The sequence below is a fragment of the Fukomys damarensis genome, unplaced genomic scaffold (assembly GCF_012274545.1).
Source record: "Fukomys damarensis isolate Sample0158 unplaced genomic scaffold, DMR_v1.0_HiC HiC_scaffold_26, whole genome shotgun sequence".
In the NCBI taxonomy this organism is placed as follows: Eukaryota; Metazoa; Chordata; class Mammalia; order Rodentia; family Bathyergidae; genus Fukomys; species Fukomys damarensis.
The window spans coordinates 35,451,748-35,476,781 of NW_022900938.1; the positions used below are offsets into that span (position 1 = coordinate 35,451,748).

Consider the following 25,034-nt stretch of genomic DNA (forward strand, 5'->3'; position numbering starts at 1 on the left):
AGCTGATGCTAAAGCTATAAGCTAATTTGGCACCATTTCAATGATATATATGGACGGATAATGTTCATCTGTTTAACCAGTTTTGCTGTTTTTATGTGTTACATGGATGTCAATTATCCACATATGTTTTACTCAAACATTATCATTCAATTCTACAAAATTCTCTCTCTCCAAAAATAAGCATAGTCCTTGTAATAGCACTTGAAATAAGCCAATTAAAAAAATGGGCAAAGGATTTGAATAGATTTTTCTCCAAAGAGGATATACAAAAAGCCAATGAGCACATGAAAATATGTTTATGTCTCTAATCATGAAGACAATGGGAATCAAAAGGCCAATGAGCTCATGAAAATATATTTAAGTCTCTGATCATGAAAACAACGGGAATCAAAACTACAATGAGCTATCACTTAAAATCCATTAAGAAAGCTATAATTAAAGACAGACAGTAAAATACTGGTGAGAATGTGGAGGACCGGAACTCTCATACATTGCTGGTGGAAAAACAAAGCTGTGCGCTGCTTTGGAAACAGTTGGCAAGTTTCTCAAAAAATTACACACAAAGTTCCCATATGACCTAGACATTCCACTTCCAGATATTTATCCAGAAGAAGTGAATGCATGTGTTCACACAGAAACATACACAAACGTTCATAGCATCATTACTCATGATAGCCAAACAATGGAAACCATGCAAATATCCACAGTGATCAACTAAGAAACAAACGTAGTATAGCTATAGAATCGAGTATTACTCAGGCATAAAAGGAAATGAAATATTGATTACAACATGAATTAACCTTAAAAACATTATGCTAAGTAAAAAGAAGCCAAACTTGCAAGGGCGTATACTATATGATTCTGTTTATATAAAATGACCAGAATAGGATGGGGAGAGGGAAAAGGTTAAGTGACTGTTTGATAGCTACAGGGTTTATTTGGGAGATTTTAGGATGATGAAAATGTGTACACACTTTGAAAGGGTGAATTTAGGTATGTGAATTATAACAACTGTAGGCACTTCAATTCTTAATAAAATTTAATTTTAAAAAAAAGTTTTAAACTTCCTATTTATGTAATATCATTAAATATCTTGGGGAAGTTTGTTTTTTTCCTTAAAAGAATATTGGCCATTTTAATAAAGGACATCTGCACTGTACACAGGAGACTAATTTTAAAGATGTGGCAGCTTCCTAAAACTAAGAATAGAAACATCCGTCACAAAACATTCAAAACTCTGAGCAGGCATGGCTTCTGAGCAGAGATGGACAGGCACACACACCTGACCTAGAGCTGCGGACAAGGCTGTCATCTGGCTCACTCACTGAAGCAGCAGCAGTGCAGAGGCAAAGTCTATAAAGACTGAATCCCCACACTTTCTGAGCAGGAGGACACAGCTGACAAAAGACACAAAGATTAGGCCTCACGGGTGGCCCTACTTGATACTTGGGTGGAAGAAAACCTGGGAAGCCACTTCATGGGTCAGTCCTGAGTTTCAATATTAAATCAAGTGAACAGGAGAAATGAGATGAAATATCTCTTTCTGAAGTTACAAATGAAAATAGAGATAAGGAAGCAGGCAAGTAAGAACACTAAAGAATAAAAGATGAATAAACTTCAAAGAGGAATCATCAATACTTCAGAAATACATTTCCATTTCAGATTGAAAAAGTTTGCTTGACTAATTCATATGAGAAGTCAGAGAATCTCCTTTGCTTCTAACAAAAACATGGAATAGATTCACCCCATGTGGTAGGTTAATGAAGCTTCTTTCCTTAATGCAGTTATTAGTTGAACTCTTCCAAATTGATAAAGACATGATCTCATTTGTGTACAATAAAAACAATCTGCCTATACAAGTTTAATAATGTGTCAAGGAAAAATAAAAAATTTTAAGTTATGCTGAATTTAAAAGTTAGCTACTATTTAAGATCTAAAAGGATGGACAGTTGAAAAGATTGAGGAAAAAAAGAATACTGCTTAAGTGACTTCTACTAATAAAAAAATAAAAGTAATAGAAACCACCTGGAGAATGTTGGCTGGCGAGCCCGGCCTTGAAAAGAAATGGTATGTTAACAGGTCCCCTCCCTGAAGAACCTAGTGGGTGGGATTTATTAATTTCTCTTGCTGAGGAAGGGGAGTGGACAACAGGAAATCATAACCATACAAAAATTTTTAGCATCTAAAAGCTCATGTTTATAGAAATATACACACATAGTTAAATGTAATAAAAAGGATAAAGAAACCTTACTAAACTTGGCAAAAGAAGATTTTTAAAAATTTGAGCTAATAGTTTCATGGGCATCCATTACATTACTCCCTGTACTTTAGGAAATTTGCAATATTCCATGAACACTATAAATAGAGTTTCATTATCATTAGTAATCACGAGTTTTACTTTCCCTAAAAATTTAAATTATGTTTTTGAATAGTTACCAAAATATTATGTATGTAAATTGCATTTTGTTTGTGCTCCACCATACTGATGAAAGTTTAAGCCATATAACTTAGGTGAGTCTATCAAAATATTTAAAAGCTACTTAATAAAAAAAAGATGAGCCATTACCAATGCAGAGCAGTGGGCAGTGGGCAGATGGCAAGCCTGCTGATCACTCCATTTATCTCGATTAGTATAGCACCTAGTACAACACTTCCAAAACGTGTTAATCTCTCTTCAGCACAAGCAGTTTAAAGACTCATACTGTCAGCATAGCCCAGGGCTTCTTATGCTCTCAAAGTCATATTATGCTTGTGAGCAACCTCTCTTACAACATTCTAACTCAACAAATGGGAGAAACAAAACACACAAGTTAATGCAATAACTTTTAAGGTTCAGAAGCAGTCTTTCTGAATGCTTCCACAATTTAAACATTCCAAATAATAACCTTGCAATCCAAGATAAAGCTACAACTTCTATACAACAGCCTCAAATCTTGCAACTAACATAAAGTTAATAAGCTTCACACCATTTCCTTTCAAAAGCAAAACTGCAAATCTAAGATCTCTTAACCTTTGCCAATCTTTTCTAGGATGCTAAAAATGTTTTTAACCAGAATTACAAATTTCTCTTTATTTTTAAAATTCATATCCTTTTCTTTGTGATACTGGAGACTAAATCCAAGGCTTTGAAATGTGCTACATCCCCAGCTGTTTGTTTGTTTGTTTTGGTTTTTAAGACAGAGTCTCACTAAAATACTATATACTCGGCACAGACCACAAAAATCAAGGTGAGTGTCTATACTTGGAAAAGGGGGATTTTAGTTTTCATCAGATTTTCAGATGTCTACCCTCCATAATTAGGATCTATTGCAAGAAAAAAAAAAGAAATATCTTTAAATCTTAAGACATTAGAGTGACCATGTTCCTTTCAGCGAATGGGCACACTGAATCTTTTTAGGTATAATCAGCAATCATTGGGGCATTATAGATACGTGTGGGATCACATCTCAGTAAGTGGATTTTGGTTTGGTTTTTCTTTTTTTGGCACTGCTGGCTGGAGATTGAACCCAGGGCTTCACACATACTAAGCAATCGTTCTACCACTGTGCTGTCCTCCTAGTCCTCAAGAATAGGATTTTAAAGGCATGATTTTAGGCTCATAAGTTTGTTACTGGTCATCATCATCCATATGCACAGAAAAAAATAAAGTACTGTAATATCACCTGCACTCCCAAGGTTTTACTTGAAATAAAATACTGTTAGTTTCAGATAGGGACTTACTATTTTAAATTTAGGTAATCTCAGTTTTTAAGTTTTCTTTTTTTTAATTATAAATGTAATCTCTTTTTGCAGAAAAATCTTTAACACAGAAAAGCACAGAAGAAAGCAAAACTTACTCGGAGTTTATCTACATTCAAAAGAAGTAATCTCTGTTGGCATTTTGTTGTATGTTTCCAGGAGGTTTTTATTTTCTCAGCATCTACAAATGTATGTCTTAAAAGTATTGGGATCAATAGTCATCATGTTCTGATCTCATTAAATGCTCTTTTAAAAGAACAAAATTAATCTTTTATAATTACACATTGTTCATGATTTTGGGGGGTTTTTTGTTTCTAAATAAAATCTCTAGTAAATTCCTAATTTATTTATTAAGTTTATTGGTAAATTTTACATATACACTGAGATCACACTCGTTATTGGGAATTTGTACCTGTATATGATGTATACTGGTTCTTCTTTTTTCCCCATTCCCTGTCGCTCTCTTCCACTCCAGCAACCCTCCCTATTCATAAATGATTTTATTTCCATTCCCTTTTTTTCTTTCCCTTTTTTCCTTTCCCCTACTGCCCCTCCCCCAGTGCCCCTTCTCCTTTCAATCTTTTCTTCTTCTTTTGTATTTATACATTTTGGTCCTCATTTATGTTTTCCATTTCTCATACCAGAGAAACTATTTGGTATTTACATGTGTGTCCTATTTATTTCACTTAAGAGTATGGCCTCTATTTAGCTATAAATGCTTTAGTTTGTCATTTTAACAGCTGAGTAATATTCCATTTTATTTACACACACACACACACACACACCCTTCTTTATCCAGACTCCAGTTTTTGGGTATTTGGGCTGTTTTCAAGATTTAGCTATTACAAACTTTGCTGCTATAAACATATATTGCTGTGTTGTGATGCTTTTAATTCTTTTGGGAACACACTTAGCAGGAGAATAGCTGGTCAAATGTGATTTCCAATCCAAGTTCTTTGAGGGCTCTCCATACTGATTTCCAGAGTTGTTGCACCAGTCTACACTCCCACCAACAGTGAAGAAGGGTTCCTTTCTCCCCACAGCCCCACCAGCATTTGTTACTGGTTGATTTCATGATAGCAGCCATTCTTTCTGGAGTCAGGCGGACTCTCAGCATTGTTTTCATTTGCATATCTCCAATGACCAATGATATTGAACATTTTTTCATATGTTTATTTGCTGTTGCTACTTCTTCATCTGAGAAATATCTGTTCATCTCAGATGCCCAATTTTGAATTGTGTCTTTATATTTGGGGGATCTGACTTTTTTGAGTTCTTTTTGTATTCTAGCTACATAAGTAACAGCTGGTAAAAATTTTTTCCCACATTGGGGGTTGTCTCTTAGCTCTGCTTATGATTTCTCTGGCAGTGCACAAACTTTTAAAAAAAGATGAGATCCCAATTGTTGATTCTTGGTGCTAGTTCTCGTGTTACTGAGGATTTGTTCATAAAGTCTTTTCCTATGCTGATATCTTCAAGAGTTCTACCTAACTTCTCTTCCAGCAAGTTTAGTGTTTCTGTTTTAATATTTATATCTTTAATCCACTTGGATTTTAGTTTAATACATGGTGAAAGATAAGGGTCTAGTTTTAATCATTGACAAGTTGAAATCCAGTTTTTCCAGCACCATTTATTAAAGAGGCTATCTTTCCTCCAGTGAGAGTGTTTGGCCCCTTTGTCAAAGAAGAGGTGGCTAAGTACATCTGGAGTTGTTTCTACATCTTTTGATCTGTTCCACTGATCTTTGGGTCTGTTTATTTGCCAGTACCATGCTGTTTTAATCACAGTAGCTTTGTAGTATAGTTTCAAGTTGGGGACTGTGATATCCCCTACCTTGTCTTTGTTGCCTAGAATTTGCTTTTGCTATTCTAGGGCTCTTCTGGTTCCAAATGAAGTTTTAGATTGTTTTCTCTAGTTTGGTGAAATATACTGTGGGAATTTCAATCATGATTGCATTGAATCTATATAGCAGTTTTGGAAGTATGACCATATAGGTTCTTCCTAACCAAGAACAAGGGATGTCTTTCCATTTTCTGATATCCTCCTCCCTCTTTGATCTCTTTTTTTTCTTAGTGTTGTAGTTTTCAGAGTAGAGGTCTTTGACTTCCTTTGTTAGATTGATTTCTAGGTATTTCATTTTGGGGGGTGTTAATTGTGAAAAAAGTTGTTTCTCTTGTTCCTAAGTTTTTTGTTCATGTACAAGAAGGCTGAAAGCTCCAGTCACCACTCCAGTTACGTAATGTGGTCCCTGTTTTTTAGCTGCCACTGTATTATTCTCATCCACAATTGGCCTGGGATTTTCTTGTAACTCAGTAGCAAGGCTTGAATCTCCTTCATCTATTACCTTCCACCTTCCAACTCCTGAGCTACCATGCAATGTGTACTTTCTCCAAAGGGAGAAAAACTGAATTGTGTGGTCAAATCTTGTTCCTTTGAAGAACTCATGAAAAGCTGAGCATTGTGAGTTCTTAGTTCTCAAAAACTAGCTTTTCACTGTGATGCCCTTGCATTTCTTCATGGAGTGCCTTCATCCTCATTGTGATATAGTGGGGAGAGATGTAACTCCCAAACCTGCTAGGTATCTGAAATGTGAGTTCATATTCCCTAAAATATGGACAAATTTAACAGGCAAAAGAAGGAAGTCAACACAGGATGCAATGCTCAACTGCTGCTATAAATAAGTGGGACTTAGTCCTACTGTGGGTTTTTGGGAGTCTGCAAAAGGATATACCTCACAGATGTCCCAACATAGGGAATAAGAAGCTGGGCTACTGGTCATGGACTGCTTCTATCAGGGATAATATCCCCACAGATAATTCTGATGTGCCCCAATGTAAGTGGCACAGAAAGCACTGGTTAATGCAAAGTCCTAGAGGCTTGCAAAGTGAAGCTGTTGGATCACTGCAGGAGCCATGGGAGGTTGGCAGGGCACAAACAGAATACCTGCCAAGTCTTTTCTACCCATTATGTACAAGAAAACAAAAATGTCCTTGCTTAGATTGAAATATAAACTAAGGTGTCGATAACACTTACTGTGTAGTTCTCTGTGCCAAGCACTGAGGATTAAAACATGATGTCAGTTTTGTGAAATTTTAAGTCCACAATTTGATTACGAAGACACTACATAGACAAGATACAAGAAAAAAAAAAGAAAATAAAACAATAATGAGGGGATTTAGAAAGTGAGGTCAATTGTTCTTGGCATTTCAAAAGAAAAGATGAGCTACTTCAAAGCATCTGTAACAGTACATAATATCTCTTTTAGTAGAAAGAGCAGAAACTCCACCCTGATCACAAAACACTGCACAACCTGCCAATTCACAATTTTCGTCAAGCTAGAGAATTAAAATCTCAGTACAATCAAATAACCTAAAATATAAGAAAAGAGAGGGTTCAGGGATTTAGTTCAGTGGTGCTGCCACCTGCCTCACAAACACAAGGTCCCGAGTTCAAGCCCTGGTACAAAAAAAAAAAAAAAAAAAAAAAAAAAAGAGAGAGAAAGACAGAGAGAGAAAAGAGAGGCACTTCCAAGGTTGGGGTTACTTACCCAGGGTAGATGATACTGGATGCTGAAAGAACTGAGCTAAAATTTCTAGCAAACTAGTAAATGTGGTTAACCTAGGTGAGGTGAAAAACCAAGGAACAGGACTCGGCATAATGGTGTATGTTTGTGATCCCCACTATTCTAAAGGCTGAGGCAGGAGGAAGGCAACAGGTCAAGCCAGCATAGGTAACCTTGCAAAATCTTCTGAAAAAAAAAAAAATTAAAGGGAGAGGATTAACAGGAATCAGAAAAGGGATGGGTCATAAATCACTTAGTATGAATTTTCTGAATGTTACATCAGTGTAGATGCTTAGGCATGCAAACTTAATTTTTGTTCAAAATCAGGGAAAACCCTACATGAACAGACCTCTGGATTAAATTTAGCATCAGATTTAATTTTTATAGTCAAGAACAATTAAACTGTCTGCTCTTATTTTCTGGATCATGAGAGCTATTCACATTGAAATGTCTAACATTTTGCTCGTTGTCAAAAAAAAAGCCTTCAAGTGCTGACAGGAAGGGTTGTGTTTCATTCCAGATTGTGCACATCACTGCAGTGACAGGCTCATCACACATATGCACGAAGATGCACTGGAAGGCAATTCATCTCCTCCTCCAGCTGATATGACATAGGAGTAGCATCCAACCTAAATTATCAATGAATGTCTGTTTTAATATTTCTCCAACCCTAATTCACAGTTACAAAATCAGGATAATTTCTTTCTCCTATTAACTGTCATTTAGTGAACTGAGCATTATTTTAAAGAACCACTCATTGAAAAGTAATTCCATTTTTAGATACTCCATTACGCTTAACAAAGGCATTAAACACTTCTGGTTATTGAAAAATTAAACATGCCTAAATTATTCAGTCTCATTCTACACATAGCCAAATTTTTAAAATTTCTTATCAACTGGTTTCTAAAAGGTATAGAGTAAAAACGTATTCTTTCTCAGCTCTTTTTCTACTCCAAAAACATCTAAGAAGCTCTGCACAAAACTAGAAGTTTAAACGAAACAACAACAATAACAAAAAAAAATAGAATAAAGAAACCATCTTCTGGCTTATCCTATCAATTCTAATGTCTTTACAAGCAAATTGAATGAGAAAAAGGGAAAAGAACTGCACGTGCCTTACAAATTATTCCTTTCATATGATGGAAGCCCAATCATCTAATTATTTTTCAAGTAGTGAAAAATAAGACTACATGTAGGCTGTTACAAATTTCTATTATTCTTAAATGTTAGAACACAAATGTTAAAATATACTTTTAAGGCAACTCATATAGTACACGTTGGCAATTTTTTGCTTTAAAGATAGGTTTGTGAAAATTTAAATGCCAGATATCTATGTGTATTTATGTTGATACCCCTTATTCTGTATATCAAAACCTGTCTATCAGGCAGTTTTTCATTTTAATTTCCAAAGCAAAGTGACAACTCCAAGATGTTCAGAACAATTATTTTCCTGCTTTCATTCCCAGAATCATGGACAAGTTTTTTAAAAAGCTTCCTGAGGCCAAGGTATCTGCATTTAAACCTTTACTGCCCCTATGGGTCTCAGCACCAAGACTCCAGAAAACTTCATGCTGCTATACAAGACAAATATTTCCTTAAGCAGTAATGACATTTTTGGGACCTTTAAGACTCATTCGCTAATACCATCTCACTTCAAAAATATTACAGTACCAGCAACACTGAAAAACAAAGAGACTAGGCCCTGCTCATTTCTGCACTCCTTCAAGAACCTAGCACTGAACCTCAGTAATCAATGGTTGACTAGTATTTCCTGAATTCCATTGATAATGCCAAAAGATAAGCTCATTAAAAGGAAACTTGAGATGTTTAAGTGAAGGCAAGAGCATCACACATTGTTGTACAGCCAAGTCCTTTTCACAATTTATTAATCAAATATTTGCTACTTATTTTGTAGAAAGAAATACAGATTTAGCCTGTCCCCAACTTCTAGCAAAGATCTAAAACAATGGTAACTTTCTGCATGATGGAAATGACTGGAGGATCATTTATTGTAATATTTGGTTTTAGTCACTGGTTTCTGATATAACAGCTTCTAACACTCTTGGAATCTCTAGAGTAGGTCTTTCTGAATGCACTTGGTGTGGGGAATAAACTGCAGGATACCAAGTTGATGTCTGAAAAGTTGAAGATTCTCAATATGCAGGAAAACTGGACGCATCTGGTGTCAGAAGTGATGTGAGCATAAAAAACCTTTTCCCTTTTACTGCTAAATAGTAATTATTTCATTTTGGTATGGAGGACTAAACCACATAATTAAGCTACAGTTTTTTTTTAGTACCTTCATTGTAACTTTTGCTTAGAATTTTCTTGTTTATGTAATGAAGGTAGCATATTTCCTATTTTACAGAATTACTAGAAGGAGGAAATGAATATAGTACAAATGCTCTGGAACTATAAAGTTATGTTATCTTGCTTGGTTGCAAGCATCTATAATTTTATTATTTTAGTTGTAACTGGCCAGTTATATAACACTTCCAGTAGAACTTATTGCAGTATATGACTATTTACCAATTAAAATCTAGCTTGTACTAGTACAGAGAACTACATTTTTAATGTAAATAGCTCATAAAAGTCAGTGATATCATATTGAACAACACAATTCTAACTTTAGAAATGTATACAGTATCTTTTCCTTGGTAAAACCAAACTTTGAGACATAAAATTCTATTTGTTTTCTTAGCCCATTTTCACTCTTTTCTATATGGGAGTGTACACAGAAATAAAAGTTAATAACTGAGAGAATCAAAACCCATTTATTCTACTTAGTTGGTATAAGCCCTCCAAAACATGCGAATGACATATAGCAAAGACTAGCACATAACAGGTGCTTAGCAAATAAAGCAGTACAAATGAGAGTTCATCTTTTTGAGAGTGTTTCAATATGCCTGAATTAGATGCTGACCTTCCTATCCTACATCACTGCTTTTTGGTGTTTTGTTTCAGGGTCTCACTGTGCAGCCCAGGCTGACCTTGAACTCACAATCATCTAGCTGATCTTTCTGAGGGAACGACAGGCATGCAGCACCATACCCAGCCACATCTCTATTTCTTCAGAGACATTAACATGAAATGTGCACTTGGGATAGAAAATGTCTAAGATGGGAAACGCTCTCTCAAAAGAAATATAATTAGATAAAGTAGAAAGCCAAGAAAAAAGTTTTTATATTAATATGAATTAAAAAGTCCAACACAATAGAAAACCACTATGGGGAATCCACCATGGAGAGTTTATTATTAAAGTCAAAGGACAAGTAAAGACAAAGCGGAAAAGGAGAAATCACTGTTGGTCACAGTGAGTGGTCTGAGGTGCTCACACAGAAGAGGAAAAATTTGAGCAAGGTTTTGGGAGGACTGGGAAGACCTCAACACAGGAAAAAAGGCAGGGAACAGGCAGTCAGTAGACTGGTTTGGCTGATGAGGAATGTTTGAGAGGGAGATGAATTAGGGTGTGACAGTGCAAGGCCTTCTGTTTTAGGTAATGAGTTTGAATGTGATCCTGCAGGGTAAACAATGAGAAGCTGGGCGTGGTGGCGCAGGCCTGTAATGCCAGCACTTGGGAGGCTGAGGCAGGTGGATAGTTTGAGGGAGGATCGCTGTGACTTCGAGACCAGCCTGGGCTACAGTATAGTGAGTTCCAGGTCACTCTCAACTACACAGTGAGACCCTGTCTCAAACAAACAAACAAAGAAAAAAAAAACAATGAGGAGTCACTGAAGTCAGAGGAGAGAAAGACAACAAAGGCTTCAACTAAGTCATTATTCATTCGCTCAGAGCAAGCATCTGGTGCTCATTATGTCAGCGATATTGCAAGGTTGAGAACTACAGTGATGTCTGTGGCATAGTTCTAGCCTGCACAAGGTTCACACATAACCAAGAAGCAGGTAAGAAATGACTTAAACGCAATGTGACAAGGGCTCATGGCAAAGTTATGCGCAAAAGGTGATGAGGACAGGGGAAAGGTTTAAATGTAGAGTAGGTCTGAGTAGAGTTGAGAGAATAACCAGAGAAGGCTTCACTTCCATGGTATCACTAAGTTAAAGACCCTAAAATTTAAAAGGGGAGGAGGTCAGCAGGCAAAATAGGATATGCTAAGTATCTACAGAAAAGCCTTCAGGAAACAGACATCTTGTTCAGACCATATTTCTGTGAGATTAAAAGTTGCTGGAGTTACCTCATACAAATACTAAGGTCTTGTAAAGAATAGTTTTATAGAAAAATATTATTGTACAGATAATAGTAGTAATAAGTGTAGGACTGCTTACAGTCAACATTTACCATCTCAGCTATGACTTCAGAAGACTGAAATTAATAAAAATATTAGAATGAACATAATAAAGAACAAAGAATAAAACCAGTCTAGTCATCTGATATTTTTAAACAATGAAAATAAAACACTTTGACATTCAACATAGAAAAGATATTAATAAAAACTAATCAAATTATCAACCACGAAGACTTTATTTAGGTCAGACGTGATTTCAACATCTGTCTGTAGGAGAAAGTATATACAATAACAATGCAAAACAAGGATGGGATGGGGTGAGTGGACAAGAAAATAATGCTTGAGAAAATATGTTCTCTTTTAGGAAAGAAAATTCCTGGTCTTTGAAAGTATCAGGTGTGTCTGATGACTTCACTCTGATAACTGGATTGATTCTAATCACACACGAGAATACTGTCATTTTAAATTCACAATTTACCTGTTAGCCTAATGCATGATAGCTTTTTTTATTTTTTGGTACCAGGGATCAAACTCAGGTCTTTGTGCTTGTGAGCTAAATTCCCAGCCCAAAAACCATTTTTTTTTGCAAGATTATTATTCATATAAGTGAAACTCTGAAAGAACCAAATTTAACAATTACAATTTAAAATTTAATATTCTTTAGGAAATACTTGCTATCTAAAACAAAAAAAATTAAGAGTCAGTGAAACAAACTCTATAGTCAAGTTATAAGGCAAGTTCATTAATTACACTTAAAATCATTTGATAGAGTTTTGCTCAAAACAAAGGTAACTCTTTGGAATTGGTACTTACAAAAATACTCAGCAATAAAAGACTTTTTATAGCCAGGTGTGGTGTTGCATGTCTGTAATCCCAGCACTGGGCAGGCTGAGGCAGGAGGATCACTGTGAGTTTGAGACCAGCCTGGGCTACACAGTGAATTCCAGGTCTGTCTCAACTACACAGTGAGACCCTGCATCAAAAAACCAAAACCAAACAAAACAAGACACGATTTTATAATTTACTGAGGTTATAAATCTTTTCACAACATTGTCTTAACTCACAAACATATCAATACTAATGGCTGAATATTGAAGACTCATTTAATTCTATGTATAATTTTAAAAAGAAAACTTTAAAATTTAGTGCAATTGTATTCCTGGGTATTTCCCTTAGAGAAATGTAAATATATGCTAGAACAAAAACATGTACACAAAAATTAACAGCATCTTGGTTTGTCATGGCCATAAATTAGAACCAAGAAGTGAATGACTTAAATTGTGTTCATCCATATCATAGAATACTTGTAATTAAACAAAAAAGCGTACTGGTGCATGCAGAAACTTGGATAAATTCCTATTAAAAACGCTAAGTGGGGGAAATCCAAAGTTAAATTTTATATTTTATTTATAAACTTTTTGTTTTCTTTTGATTGTTTTACTTTTTTGAGACAGGGTCTTGATATGTGTATTCCAGGCTGGCCTTGAACTCACCAAGCAGCTGAGACTGGCCTCAAACTTGTGGCAATCTGCCTACCTCAGCCTCTCTAAGTACTGGGATCATAGGTGTACATCAATACAACTGGCTATTGTAACATTCTTAAAATGACAAAATCATAGACCTGGTGAAAAATTAATTAATGGTTGCCAGAGCTTAAGGAGGGGGTGAGCAGAGCTGTGGGGTATGGCAGTAAAAGGGCAACCTGAGAGGTACTTATAGAGATGGAAATTTCTGGTATTTTGACTGGATCAATGTCAATATCCTGATTGTGATGTTACAGTAACTTTCACCAAGATTCTAGCACTGGATGAAACTGGGTAAAGGATGCACAGGATCTCTATTTCTCACAACTGCATATGAACTCACAATCACCTCAGAATAAAAGTTTAATTAAAATTATAATTTATTCTAATTTTGTCAGTAACTACCAGAGGGGAAAGACCTCTAAAATATATAATTCCAACAACCCTTTCAGAACCAAAGTTTACTGTGCCATTACATCAAAACAAGGTATGAAATTTCCTGTATTATTTTTATTGTCACCAGGAATTGAATTCAGGACCTTGCACTTGCCAGGCAGGCACGGCAGCACTCAGCCAAATCCCTGGCCCTCCTATTTTATTACTCTTAACATTGATGTAATTTATAGAACCAATGATACTTAGAGTTTGTTATGGCTTGTTTCTAGATGTCCCCCCAAAGCCTCATACAATCATGGGTGGGGCTTTTTCAGAGGTGGCTGAATCTAGAATGTGTGACTCTAGGATTATAATCAGTCCATCAGTTGGTTTGGCACCCACTCTAACCCAGTAAGCCCAGACAGAATATAGAAGAGCCAGAGAGAAGCTGCTAATGTTGTTTGGATTTGCTCCTTTCCTACCTTCCACCTGCCATGGACTATTTCTCCACTGAGATGACCCTCTGTCATGCGACCAAGCCTTGGAGCCAGCCGCTTACGGAACCTCTACAGTGAGTCAAAGAAATCTTTCCTCCTTTAACTTTGAGTGTCAGGTATTTTGTCTCATCAATGAGGAAAGTAACTAATACAGTAATTTAGTAACATTTTTTTCTTAAAAAAAGTTCACGGAGGGCCAGGGATTTAGCTCAGTCACACCACAACTGCCTTGCAAGTACAAGGTCCTGAGTTCGATCCCTGGTTAAAAAATAAATAAATAAAAATTAAAATTAAAAAAAAAATCACACACTTTATTTTATTTATTTATTTATTTGTTTGTTTATTTATTTATTTATTTATATTGAGCTCGCAAGGCAGGTGGCAGCACCACTGAGCTAAATCCCTGGCCCCTCATATACTTTAAATTACATCTACTTTTGTCTTCTATACTTTAGCTAGACATACAGTGCTTATTACCCCTAATCTGAAAAATTTTAAGTCAAAGTCCTTGAAAATCTAAAAATTTTTGAGTGCTGGAATGACTTGGAAACATGTCTGATTTTCATCTTTGGATTAGGGATACTCAACTGGTAACATCTACACAAATATTACAAAATTTTTTAAAAAGCCTCTTAGAAATACAAGCACTTCTGGTCCCAAGCATTGCAAATCGGAGATGCTCAGTCCATACTAATTTGCAAAAGGAAAGGATTATTGAAGTTTGCTCATGTCAGTTCACCAAAGCCTAGCAGAGCCAGTCTTCATATTATGGCTGCCCACTAACAGTTTTAGAGAGAACATTATGTAAATTCATCTCACTATGGTTACAATCCAGATAATTAAGGTTAGAATGAGTATGAATCAATTTGTTTAAATTTTTCTAATTAATGTTTTTACTAGGGAATTTGATATAATGAATTATTTATTTAGCAAACTGTTACAAAGGGAATTTTTAAAAAAGGAAAAATGAGTTTTTTCCACAGAAACAGTCATGATAAATGATATTAAGGGACTCAGGTCAGTTTACAAAGACAATTTACAAAAGGACATAGAATGAATATACTCAGGAGTACTAAGTGATGCTGAGTACAATGGCTCAAGACTACAAAATCCTAGCTACTATGAGGCTGAGGCAGGAAGACTGCAAAATTCAAGGCCTGCCTTGGCAACTTACATGAGACCTTGCCTAAAAATAAAAATTTTTGAAAAGGGCTTGGGATGCAGCTCAGAGGTGGAGCACTTGTCCAGCATGTGTGAGGCCTTGGATTCAATTCCCAGTACTGCAAAAAACAAACAAACAAATAAATAAAAATAAAGAGTAGTAAGTGAAGGTATTCCAAAACTGGAATCAAAACTCATGAACTCATTCTAGAACCACTAGGGGTAAAGATTAAATCAAGCAGAAAGACCTTTGTTCCCTTTGTTGAACAGCTTAGCAAAGGACTATATCCCCATGGAAATGATATACACTCACTACACCATAGGATGGTGGACTTGCGGATTTATACTGCTTCTATGAAAAGTTGTTTTCAAACTTTTGAACAATATTTTTGAAAATTAGCACTTGCCAATATACTACAGATATATACATATATAAATATATATATGTAATATATATATTTGTGTGTGTGTGTGTGTGTGTGTGTGTGTGTGTGTGTGTGTGTGTGTGGTACCAGTACTGGGAATTGAACTCAGGACCTTGTGCTTGCAAGGCAAGTGCAGTGCCATCAAATATATTTTTTATCTACTGACAATTGGGACATTTACAGCTGAGTTGTCTATTCTAAGTTTTAAAATAGTAACAGGTCTTGTGAATTCCAGTTGTGTGTTTTAATTCTTTATTCACTGCTTTCCTAAAATGGACTTTCCTGCTTAGTCATTGAAAGACTGACACTAAGTAGAAAATTTGCATCTGTGCATTGGTCTGAGATTCAAGGTATAATTCAATGAGACCATTTATTCTAGCAGACATCACAAGAGATTTTCAAAACATTCTGTTTATTCATAACAATAGAAGAGAATATATTCAATAAAGAGTTTGGACTTATAAAGGCACATGGATTGCCTACAGAACAAAAGAAAAGCACAAAATACAATAAGCCAAAGTACTGCTATAAGAAAATGGAAGTAAGACTCAGTAAAATGGCAAGTTTTGAAGCATAAAGTTCTTCACAAATAATGTATTTTCATTAAGGTTATTTTACATAGGCTATATGGTAAAGTACTTCAAGAAATATAACCAAAATAATCAAGTTTATGACTAAAATGTGTTCTTAAATCACTATCATATTACTAGTAGATCAGATGCAGGTTGTAAACAAAGACGCCAATGACAGTGGTTTTCAGCACACCTGTCTCTCTAGATTTGGATAATTATCAAGTAAAAAACACCTCAGTAAGCAGGAGTATAAGCTAAAACCTAATCATTTACAGCTCATTCTTAACACTCATGGGGCACTTTTACATGATTATTTACACACCAAAAATTTCTAAGACAGGCTTAAGTTTATATGTCCCACTATACTGTAATATTTATGATAGATTCCTTAGAGACAGAGATCCAACACAGACTGTAACACTCCCTGGGGGAAATCATCTTTTTGGGCACGAGGCCTGTGGTAACAAAATCTGATACAGAGCAGAGGAGCAATGAGTGGGAACTATAATTTATGCCTCAAGACTTGCCATTTTAGTAAGTTCTTATTTCCCTAACACAGTATTTTGGTTTACTGTGTTTTGTGCTTTTCTTTTATTCTGTAACTTGGTTGAAGTAAACTAAAATGAAGCATAAGAGTTTTCCATAGCAGAAGACCAATACCTCACATACAGCACAACTCTCACAAATATCTAAAGCACTATCTATCTATCCACTGTCCCCTTGCCCTGGTGGCGCTCAGGCCTAAGAAGTTACCTCTAACCAGATCAGCTTGTTTCCCACTCAACCCAGGTACAGCGGTCAGAGAACCTATTCCATCTCACTGCAAAACAATTATTACTGGTTTCCATTGCTGATGAGTGTTTACGATCCTTGTGATGGTATGGAAAATGAAGAGCCTATGTGTGCCTGTGACAGTGGCACTGAGAATTCAGTTAACACTGCATGTATTAATAGTACAACTGATTCTTCCCTTTGAAAATAAGGCTCATTGTATTAACAAAGGGAAACAGCCAGCCCTGGTATTTTTAAATAATTGTTTTATTTACTTTTATATATTATATACAAATGTATATACATATATGGGTGTATTATGCATACATATATAATATGTACAGATATACAGATATACATAAGAGAGATTGACTTTTCCCTTTGTGGGGGAGAGCAGGATCTACAACAAACTCTCTCCCCTGAAATTTTAAGTTACTTTTTTTTTTTCTTATGGAAGACTACAAAGCAAGTTTTTAAGAAGTCATCTTGTTGAAATCCATCAAAATTCCAAATGCTGATAAGATTGTCTACACGTAAAGATTAAGAGGTGAATGAGAGAGGGAAATGTATCTCAGTGGCTCCAAGCCTGCCGGGACAAATATGGAGTTCGATTCCTGTACAAGGGAGGGAGATTTTTTTTTTAAGGAGGTGAATGAAAAACACCTACAGATGAATCAGTGCATTTCTATGAACTTAAAATATTCATAGAAATTATATTTTCAGAAGAACAAGTCTGTCTTGACTGTTTAATTTCCATAAGGACAAGTTAAATCATTTGAGCAAGTGATAAGTAGGGCTTTCTCATTTTAGCAAGACCAGTCCCATCTAACCACTAAACTCTCTTCTGTTTCTACCTAACCAGGGCTAACGTTTCAATTTACAGAGGGGACCAGTTGTTAACAAATGAGTTCCTGAGAGTAGGGCTGTGAAAAACTGACGTGTACAGCATCCAAAAGAGCTCTTTTCTCTGCTCCTGACTGCTAAGCCTTGGGGGACCCTCAGGATCCTCATACCATACCGTGCAACAAACTTGGAGTAGCTGACTCACTCTAGTCACATGTCTGTGCAGCTTGAACTTATTTCAGAAGCTGAGAACTTCAGGTGTACAACTTCAATTTTCTTTCCTTATCCCAGAGGGTAAATTGTAATAAATTTATGAGAAGACAGCACATCCTTGCTGAGGAAAAGTGTAACAGAAAAACAAAAACAAAAACAAAAACAAACAAACCAAAAAATCTGCTTGATGTTCTAAGAGGTTTGAAATATAAGTACTAGAAGAACTCTAGAGAGCATCTAGTCCAACTCCTCCCTCCTTTAATAACATATGAAAGTTAAACCCCAGAGGAGTTAAGTAACTTGCTCATGAGACACCTGCCTAATGGCAAAAGCCAGTACTAGAACTAGAGCCTTTGGATATCTATTAAACCATTGTCTGTTGATTTATATCAAATATCTTCCAAGCCTCCTTTTCTTCTTTTAAGACTTTCTCCTTTCTCAGTGCCAAACTAGTTTCAAGTGTTTTTGTTCATATTTTGTTTTGCCTTTGGGGGGGGAGGGGTGTTTCTTTTTTTTCCTTTTTTTAAAGTGTGATTACTTTTAGATAGAAAAGGTAGCTTAATAAATTCGTTTACAAGATGCATTTATGTAAATGCTAAGTACTGATAGAGAATCTCTAAGTGATATAGGGGAAACAATGTAACTCCCAACCTACTAGATGTCAGTTATGCCAAGTTTGTGTTCTCCAAAATCAAAGAATTCTAAGGAACAATGAAGGTTAAGAGTAGGAAATATTTATTCAGGGGGAGAGATTTTAGCTTCTGAGAGAGACAGGAGGAGGCCTGCAGTTTGCCAGGGACCTCACATGACAGGGTGAGTTTTATAGAGAAAAATAATGACGTGGGTACAACATGGAACAAAATTATGATCAACCAATAAGATTATAAATATAGCCACTTAGGTAATACTGATCTAATGGGGAAGAAATTAAGTGTACATGGAAAGACAACAAACTTATTAGGAAGGGATGGATCTGGAGGTCTTGGTCACCCACTGGGGTGACTGATGTCTATCTGAACTTTATTGGGCCAGGTGTTAACACTTATCCCTTGGGGAAGTAGTTAGGCCCAGCCACTAACAGATGTGTCTCTAGCCACAGTTATAACGTGTGTTTATCTTTTGTATTGACTCTCTTAAGAGCCTATCCCTGACTGCCTATAATATTTTTACCTAACTTGGCTGTCTACAATAGTATTAAATGATTAACACTCTAACATTTCCTTCATGGAAAATGGCTAGAAAGATACTGTGTAAAATGATTATTACCTAGAATCAAAATTGAAATGGTTGTATATATATTTAAAAGGTATGGTTTCACCCTTGTTCTTGGTAATACTGGAAACTGTACCCAGGGCCTTCTCACTGAGTTACATCCCCAATCCTTTTTAAATTTTAACTTTTTTGAGTCAGGGTCTCACTAAGTGGATACATTGTCCAGGCTGGACTCAAACTTGTGATGCTGTCTTAGCCTTCCCAAGGGCTAGGATATGTTTTACATTTGCAATTATTTCTCTTCTGTCTGAAAATGTAATGCCACCAGTCTTCACCTTTTAACATAACAGTTTATTAAAATATATTTACCAGGGCCAGGGATTTAGCTCAGTGGTTCTGGCACCTGCCTTGCAAGCACAAGGGCCTGAGTTTGATCCCCGGTACAAAAAAAGTATGTGTGTGTGTGTGTGTGTGTGTGTGTGTGTGTACACATACATACATATATATACACACATATCAAACTTACCCACAACTTTTTGACAGTGGTGTTTAATGCCAATAACAAAAGCTACAACTTCCCCTTTTACAAAGACTCATAATTAGCTGGCCTAGCAGCACAAACCTAGCATCCCAGGACTTTAGGAGGCTGAGGCAGAAGGATCACAAGTTTGAGCCCAGTATAAGCGATTTAGTGAGACCCTGACTCAAAATAAAAGAGCTGAGGATATAGCTCAGTGTGAACATCCTGGGTTCAATCCCCTGTTCTGGAAAAAAAAGTAACAAATTTAAAGTTTCATAATTATTTTGATGGATTCTCTTTCTATCTCTAACAAACTACAGTACTAAGCTGTTTTTTCCAGTATTTTCCCAGCAATATCCTGTTAAAATCCATAATCACTTGACTAAGCTCACAGAGAGCAAGCCAATGGTTTGCTTGACATATAGTAGATGCTGCAGAAAGCACTATAAAGCACCACCATGTAAGAATGACGACTTACATACATGAAATGCTGGCCCTGAGTCGAGCTGTTTTGTAAACACTTTATACATACAGCTCATTTAATCCTCACAATCACCATACAAGATGAGTACTTTGGTGATTTCACTTTACAGATGAGCAAAATGGGATGCAGAAAGATCAGCTGCTGCCAAAACTGAATAATGACATTCCTGGCTGCTCACCATTGCACATCACTGCCTAATGACACCTCTTCTGAATCTCATTCAGTCAAACTACTGCAGTTAATCTTGAACAAGGATGGAGACAGGAAGGCCTTGAAAACCTCTTACTGGGCTGGGAGTGGAGCCCAGAGGAAGGCCCAGGGTTTGATCCTTAGCATTACAAAGGAAGAGGAAGTGAGGGGGGGTGGAAAACGTCACAGGCTTTATTCCTTCCCCTCATTTCCTGAAATAATACAGTTTAAAAGAAAAATGGAAAACACAAAACTCCACCTATTTACTATGAACATGAAGGAGGTTTGAAAGTGTCAAAGCAGAAATCCAATTTCCTTGTTATAATTTAGAGTAGGAGGAGCAAAATGTGTGCTCAGAAAACCTATTCTTTTCCGGGGAGGGGAATAATGAAGAGGGGGAGGGGAGGGCAGGGAAGAAGGAAAGAAGGAAAAGAGCAAGACACTTAGTACAGGGGCCGGGGATTATTTTAGCTCAGTGGTTCTGCCACCTGCCTTGCAAGTGAAAGGTCCTACCTAGTTCAATACCTGTACCAAAACAAAAAACAAAACAAAACAAAAAAAACCCATTCAGTACTTGTGGAAACTTGAGTCGAAGTGTAAGCAAATGGGAATGAGACCAAGAAATGGAGGGAGAGGTAAAGGAGAGTAGAGGAAGGAAAAGTAAAAGGATTTGTTATGTACACGTGCCATCTCCCCACAAAGAATGCGATCATCATGTACTGCAAACATGTTATGATAAAAATAAGTAAGTTTTTAAAAGAAATTAATTTAGCTCAATGTAATCCAAACCTTGTATTTTTAAAAAGAGAAATTCTATTGCTCAAGTGTTAAATGGTTTGTCAGGTATTGTAATAAGGTTTAGTAGATCTAATTTTTGGTCTAGGATACTTACTGTTCACTTCTCCCATGTTTGCAATTTAGGAAAAAGCTTAAAATGGACCAGAATTTCAGATGACTCTGGTCCATGTTTCAAAACTTCGTAACTTAAATTGTGGGTTCCCAAGAGAAACTGAATTTCAAATTCTAGGCCATGGCCCAAAAGCCCACACAGTACTCTGAAAGCCCCAGTTCCACTACACATCTTCCCTAACTCTCATGCGTAATACCGCTTGATGATAAGACCCACACCCACTGAAATTCAACCTGGAACCTAAGATACTAGCATCTGTATTTTATGTAACTGGCTTTAGTCCCCTGAAAAGGGACATTCTCTGCCTCTCCAAGCAGACAGATGTGTTGTTGATTTTGCTGGTGTGGAGGGATCCAGATTAGGCAAGAGCAGGATTAACACTTTGGGTATCAGCAATCATTAAGTGTCTATTTATTATGGAGCCTAACTGTTGAAGTCAAATATACCTTGGATGCCAAAGACAGTTACTGACTCCCATCCCTCCCTTTTCAACCTTCACTGTGAGACCTGGACTTTGGGACTGGCATCCAACCACTAGGTGTTTCATACTCAGTTCATGAAAGGTGCTTCACATGACATGACTAAAAATTCAGATATTTCCATATTTTATTTTAAATGTTTTATAGTATTAAAATCCCGAATGACATTTTATCATCTGCAATGAATCATTATGTGTGGCTCATAATGAACTATGTTATCAAGGCTATGGATAATAAAATCACCAATGTAGCCAACATTTATTGGCATATCAAATAAAAAAGTAAATGTAACTTACAAAAAGAAAAAAAATTATTTAGGCCAATTATCAATGGAACATTTGAACCATTTCTAAGTTTAACTGAATAGTACCATACATAACATCCCTAATTTAGTAACAGTAACAACTCCAAAAGATTAAATAATTCCACTGAATTGTTAAAGTGACAATATGAAAACCACCTGAATGTGGTAAAACCAGCAAGTACAGTATATAAATTGTTACTCTTGTCAACTCAGGGTTTGGTCCCGTACTCTGTAAAAAAGCTGTCATTACTTACTCCTGACCATCAAAAGACTTGCTGACTGCTAGCATCCCTTCCAGGAAGTATATAAAGGCTTAATGCATGCATCTTCATCTTAGTTTTACTTTTCTGTCTCTATCTGCAGCCATTTATAAAGTCTGGCTATGAAATAGTTATTTACTTCTCCAAACACACCTAGGCCACAGCTATTGAGTTTCAGATTCTTCTTCCCCCCTCTCAGTCCAGGAAGAGCACTACAGAATCATTTAACACGTTGCAGGAGTAATTATCTCCCAGTACACTGAAGGTGTGAAGAAGACAACTTCCCACATTGGCATACAATTCCACGGATAGTTATGCCCTAGAATTTCTAGTTTATCTTTCAATTAAGAATAAAGATATGTAATCCACTGTCAATTAAGCAAGGTAGGGAGTTATTTCCCTATTAAAATTTCTAAAATTGGAGTATAAAGCACCCTAAAAATATCAATACTTCAAAGAAGTCAGGTAAGGAGCTAATTTTACCAAATGGTTGGCAACGTGCAGGGAATGAAAAAAAATCATTTTAACATTAATTGTTCACTTTACAAGTTGGAAATACTGGCTTTAAAAAATTTAAGTGAATTTCAAAATTTGGGGTTATATTTACTTTCTTAATTTGTATGTATCAAAAAGAAAAACAATACAAATGAGATTCAATACAAATGCAATTTAAATGCTCAAGGTCACACAATTGCTCAAGTTTTGATTTGGCTTTTCCAGCTTTAAAATGCAGTGACAATGTTTTTTGCCCCCCCCCCCGCAGAACTCCAGCTGACTCTTTTCCTCTTTCCTTCTCTTAAGCTTTCCATCACTACTTTCTGATCCCCACCTCCCTGCAAACACAATATAAAGAATTAAAATAACGAGATACTAAATTTCCTTAATTTAGACTCTTTGGTATAATATATATAACCAAATGCAACATTTTATCCTTATATAATACTAGGGGGTAGAGAATATACTTTGATCAAAACAATTTATGTTGTTTTTAATTGTGAAAGATCCTCAGCTTAAGAGCTTTCTTTCTTTAAACATCAGTAACATAACCTATTTCTAATTGAAACCTCTACTTGAGGAAGGAAAAACTATTTGCACAGCCAGTCATGTACCGACATATAATCAATTTATTAGAGCAGGTTTTCCAATTTCTAATCTAGTAGAAAGACTAAATCTCCTTTTACATTCTAATCATGACCTCAAATAAGCAAGAGTTGTTAAATTCCATTGTAATATGATATTGTTACATAATAAAAGTTTTCCCCTGGCATTTACAAACACCTCCCAATACACTTCACAGAGTTACTAGATACAAATTAAACCTCTAAATTAAAGGTTCACTGATTATGGACATACCAGAAAAACAAAGTAGCAACCAAAAGACACAACCTTTCATTTCCTTTCCCTTGGGTCCTTAACTAAAACGCTATCCTCTCTTACTTTTCAATGCCCTTGATGCACATAAAGTAGGGGTTGGAAGACAGCTGATTGGTTGGATAATTGACTATTTTATTCTGAATTAGAAACAAAATAACCAGGTGCAGAGGCTTTATAGTAAACCAAATTGTGTCAAATAAAAGCACACATTAATGCTTTTCAACATCCACTTATTTCAGATAGGCTTTTTTCATTTTCACATTTCCATTTTCCATAACCGTTTCACAGGCACCAGAAAGGAAGATACTTAACAGCAGTATATTTTAAAAGAGAAGCATTCTTGTAAATTCTTTTAAAAAAAAATCTAAGCCCAATTCTACAGAAGCGTCTTCTGCCAACATTTTGCTTTTTAGTATTAAAACAAAATTTGACCAAAAATGCATAGTAGCCATTATTGATTTACACAGAAATAATTATCATTCTTTAAAAGTTGCAATGTTATTGCTTTTTCCTTCAAACTCAGTAAAGCAAACAGAAAGAACTGCAACCTCCATTAATAAATTACATATGAAAACACGATTGTGGTGTCCCCGTGTTACTTCCAATGGTAACTGACACGCCCCGAATTTAACTGTACCAGACAGTTCTATCTGTCCCATCGTTGACCAAACATTGCTTCTCTGTTTCTATTCATTATGCATTATATGAGGCCTAAACACAAGCCCAGTATGACGAGGAGGAAAAAATTACAATTCTTATGACAGCAAAGTGATGCATTCAAGATCTCTCTGGCAGTACATCCCCGTCCATAAGCACTAAAAGGCATTTTTTTGATAGAGCTAAAATGTTGGCCGCAAGCTCATTACTCTTAAGAACCTTCAGCAGCCCCGTTTCTGCAGCTTTTGAGAAAACCCTAGTAAAAACCAAACGCTAATCAAATCTTGCAAACCAAACTTCCAAAGATTCTTATGCAATAATCAATAACCTTGGTTACACCACAGTCGGCCCCAAATTCACGGTCCTGGAGACCATTGCAGCAAAAACCCAGCCGAAAGGCTAGCTGAAGCCCAAAGAAACTACTGGGCTTCCCCTCCGCCGCCCTGTCTGCCGCAGGGAAAGAAGCGATGGGAGAAGAGGGGTGGAACGAAGCTCACCAGCTCCGAAGATGCTCCGGTGACCTCTGGCTGCACCGCGAGGCTGGGCCGGGAAGGCGCTAGTGCAGCCGCGGCGGGCCAGGCGGACTCTGCCCGGGGTGCATTCCTCGCATTCCTGCACAATCAGTCGCCAGCCCAGGAGCCCGCAGCTCGCGTTTCTCCCTGGACACACACACCTGTCTACTGCTGCGCCCCGAGCGGCCACGGACGCAGCGGCACCTCCAG

At 36.4% G+C, this 25,034-nt stretch overlaps 1 protein-coding gene across 8 annotated transcripts in view; it reads right to left on the bottom strand.

Moving 5' to 3' along the window:
- Pkp4 (plakophilin 4) overlaps positions 1-24,981 on the bottom strand; it is a 223,946-nt gene extending 198,965 nt beyond the window's left edge. For 3 of the 8 annotated variants that reach the window (XM_033756274.1, XM_019204972.2, XM_019204973.2), the window contains exon 1: positions 24,810-24,980. The gene's annotated coding sequence lies outside the window, so the exon portion shown is untranslated. Of the gene's footprint in view, positions 1-24,809 lie in introns of all 8 variants that reach the window. The other 5 variants (XM_033756272.1, XM_019204971.2, XM_019204970.2 and 2 more) reach the window with 3 other exon arrangements.
- Between the last annotated feature and the right edge of the window lie 53 nt (positions 24,982-25,034).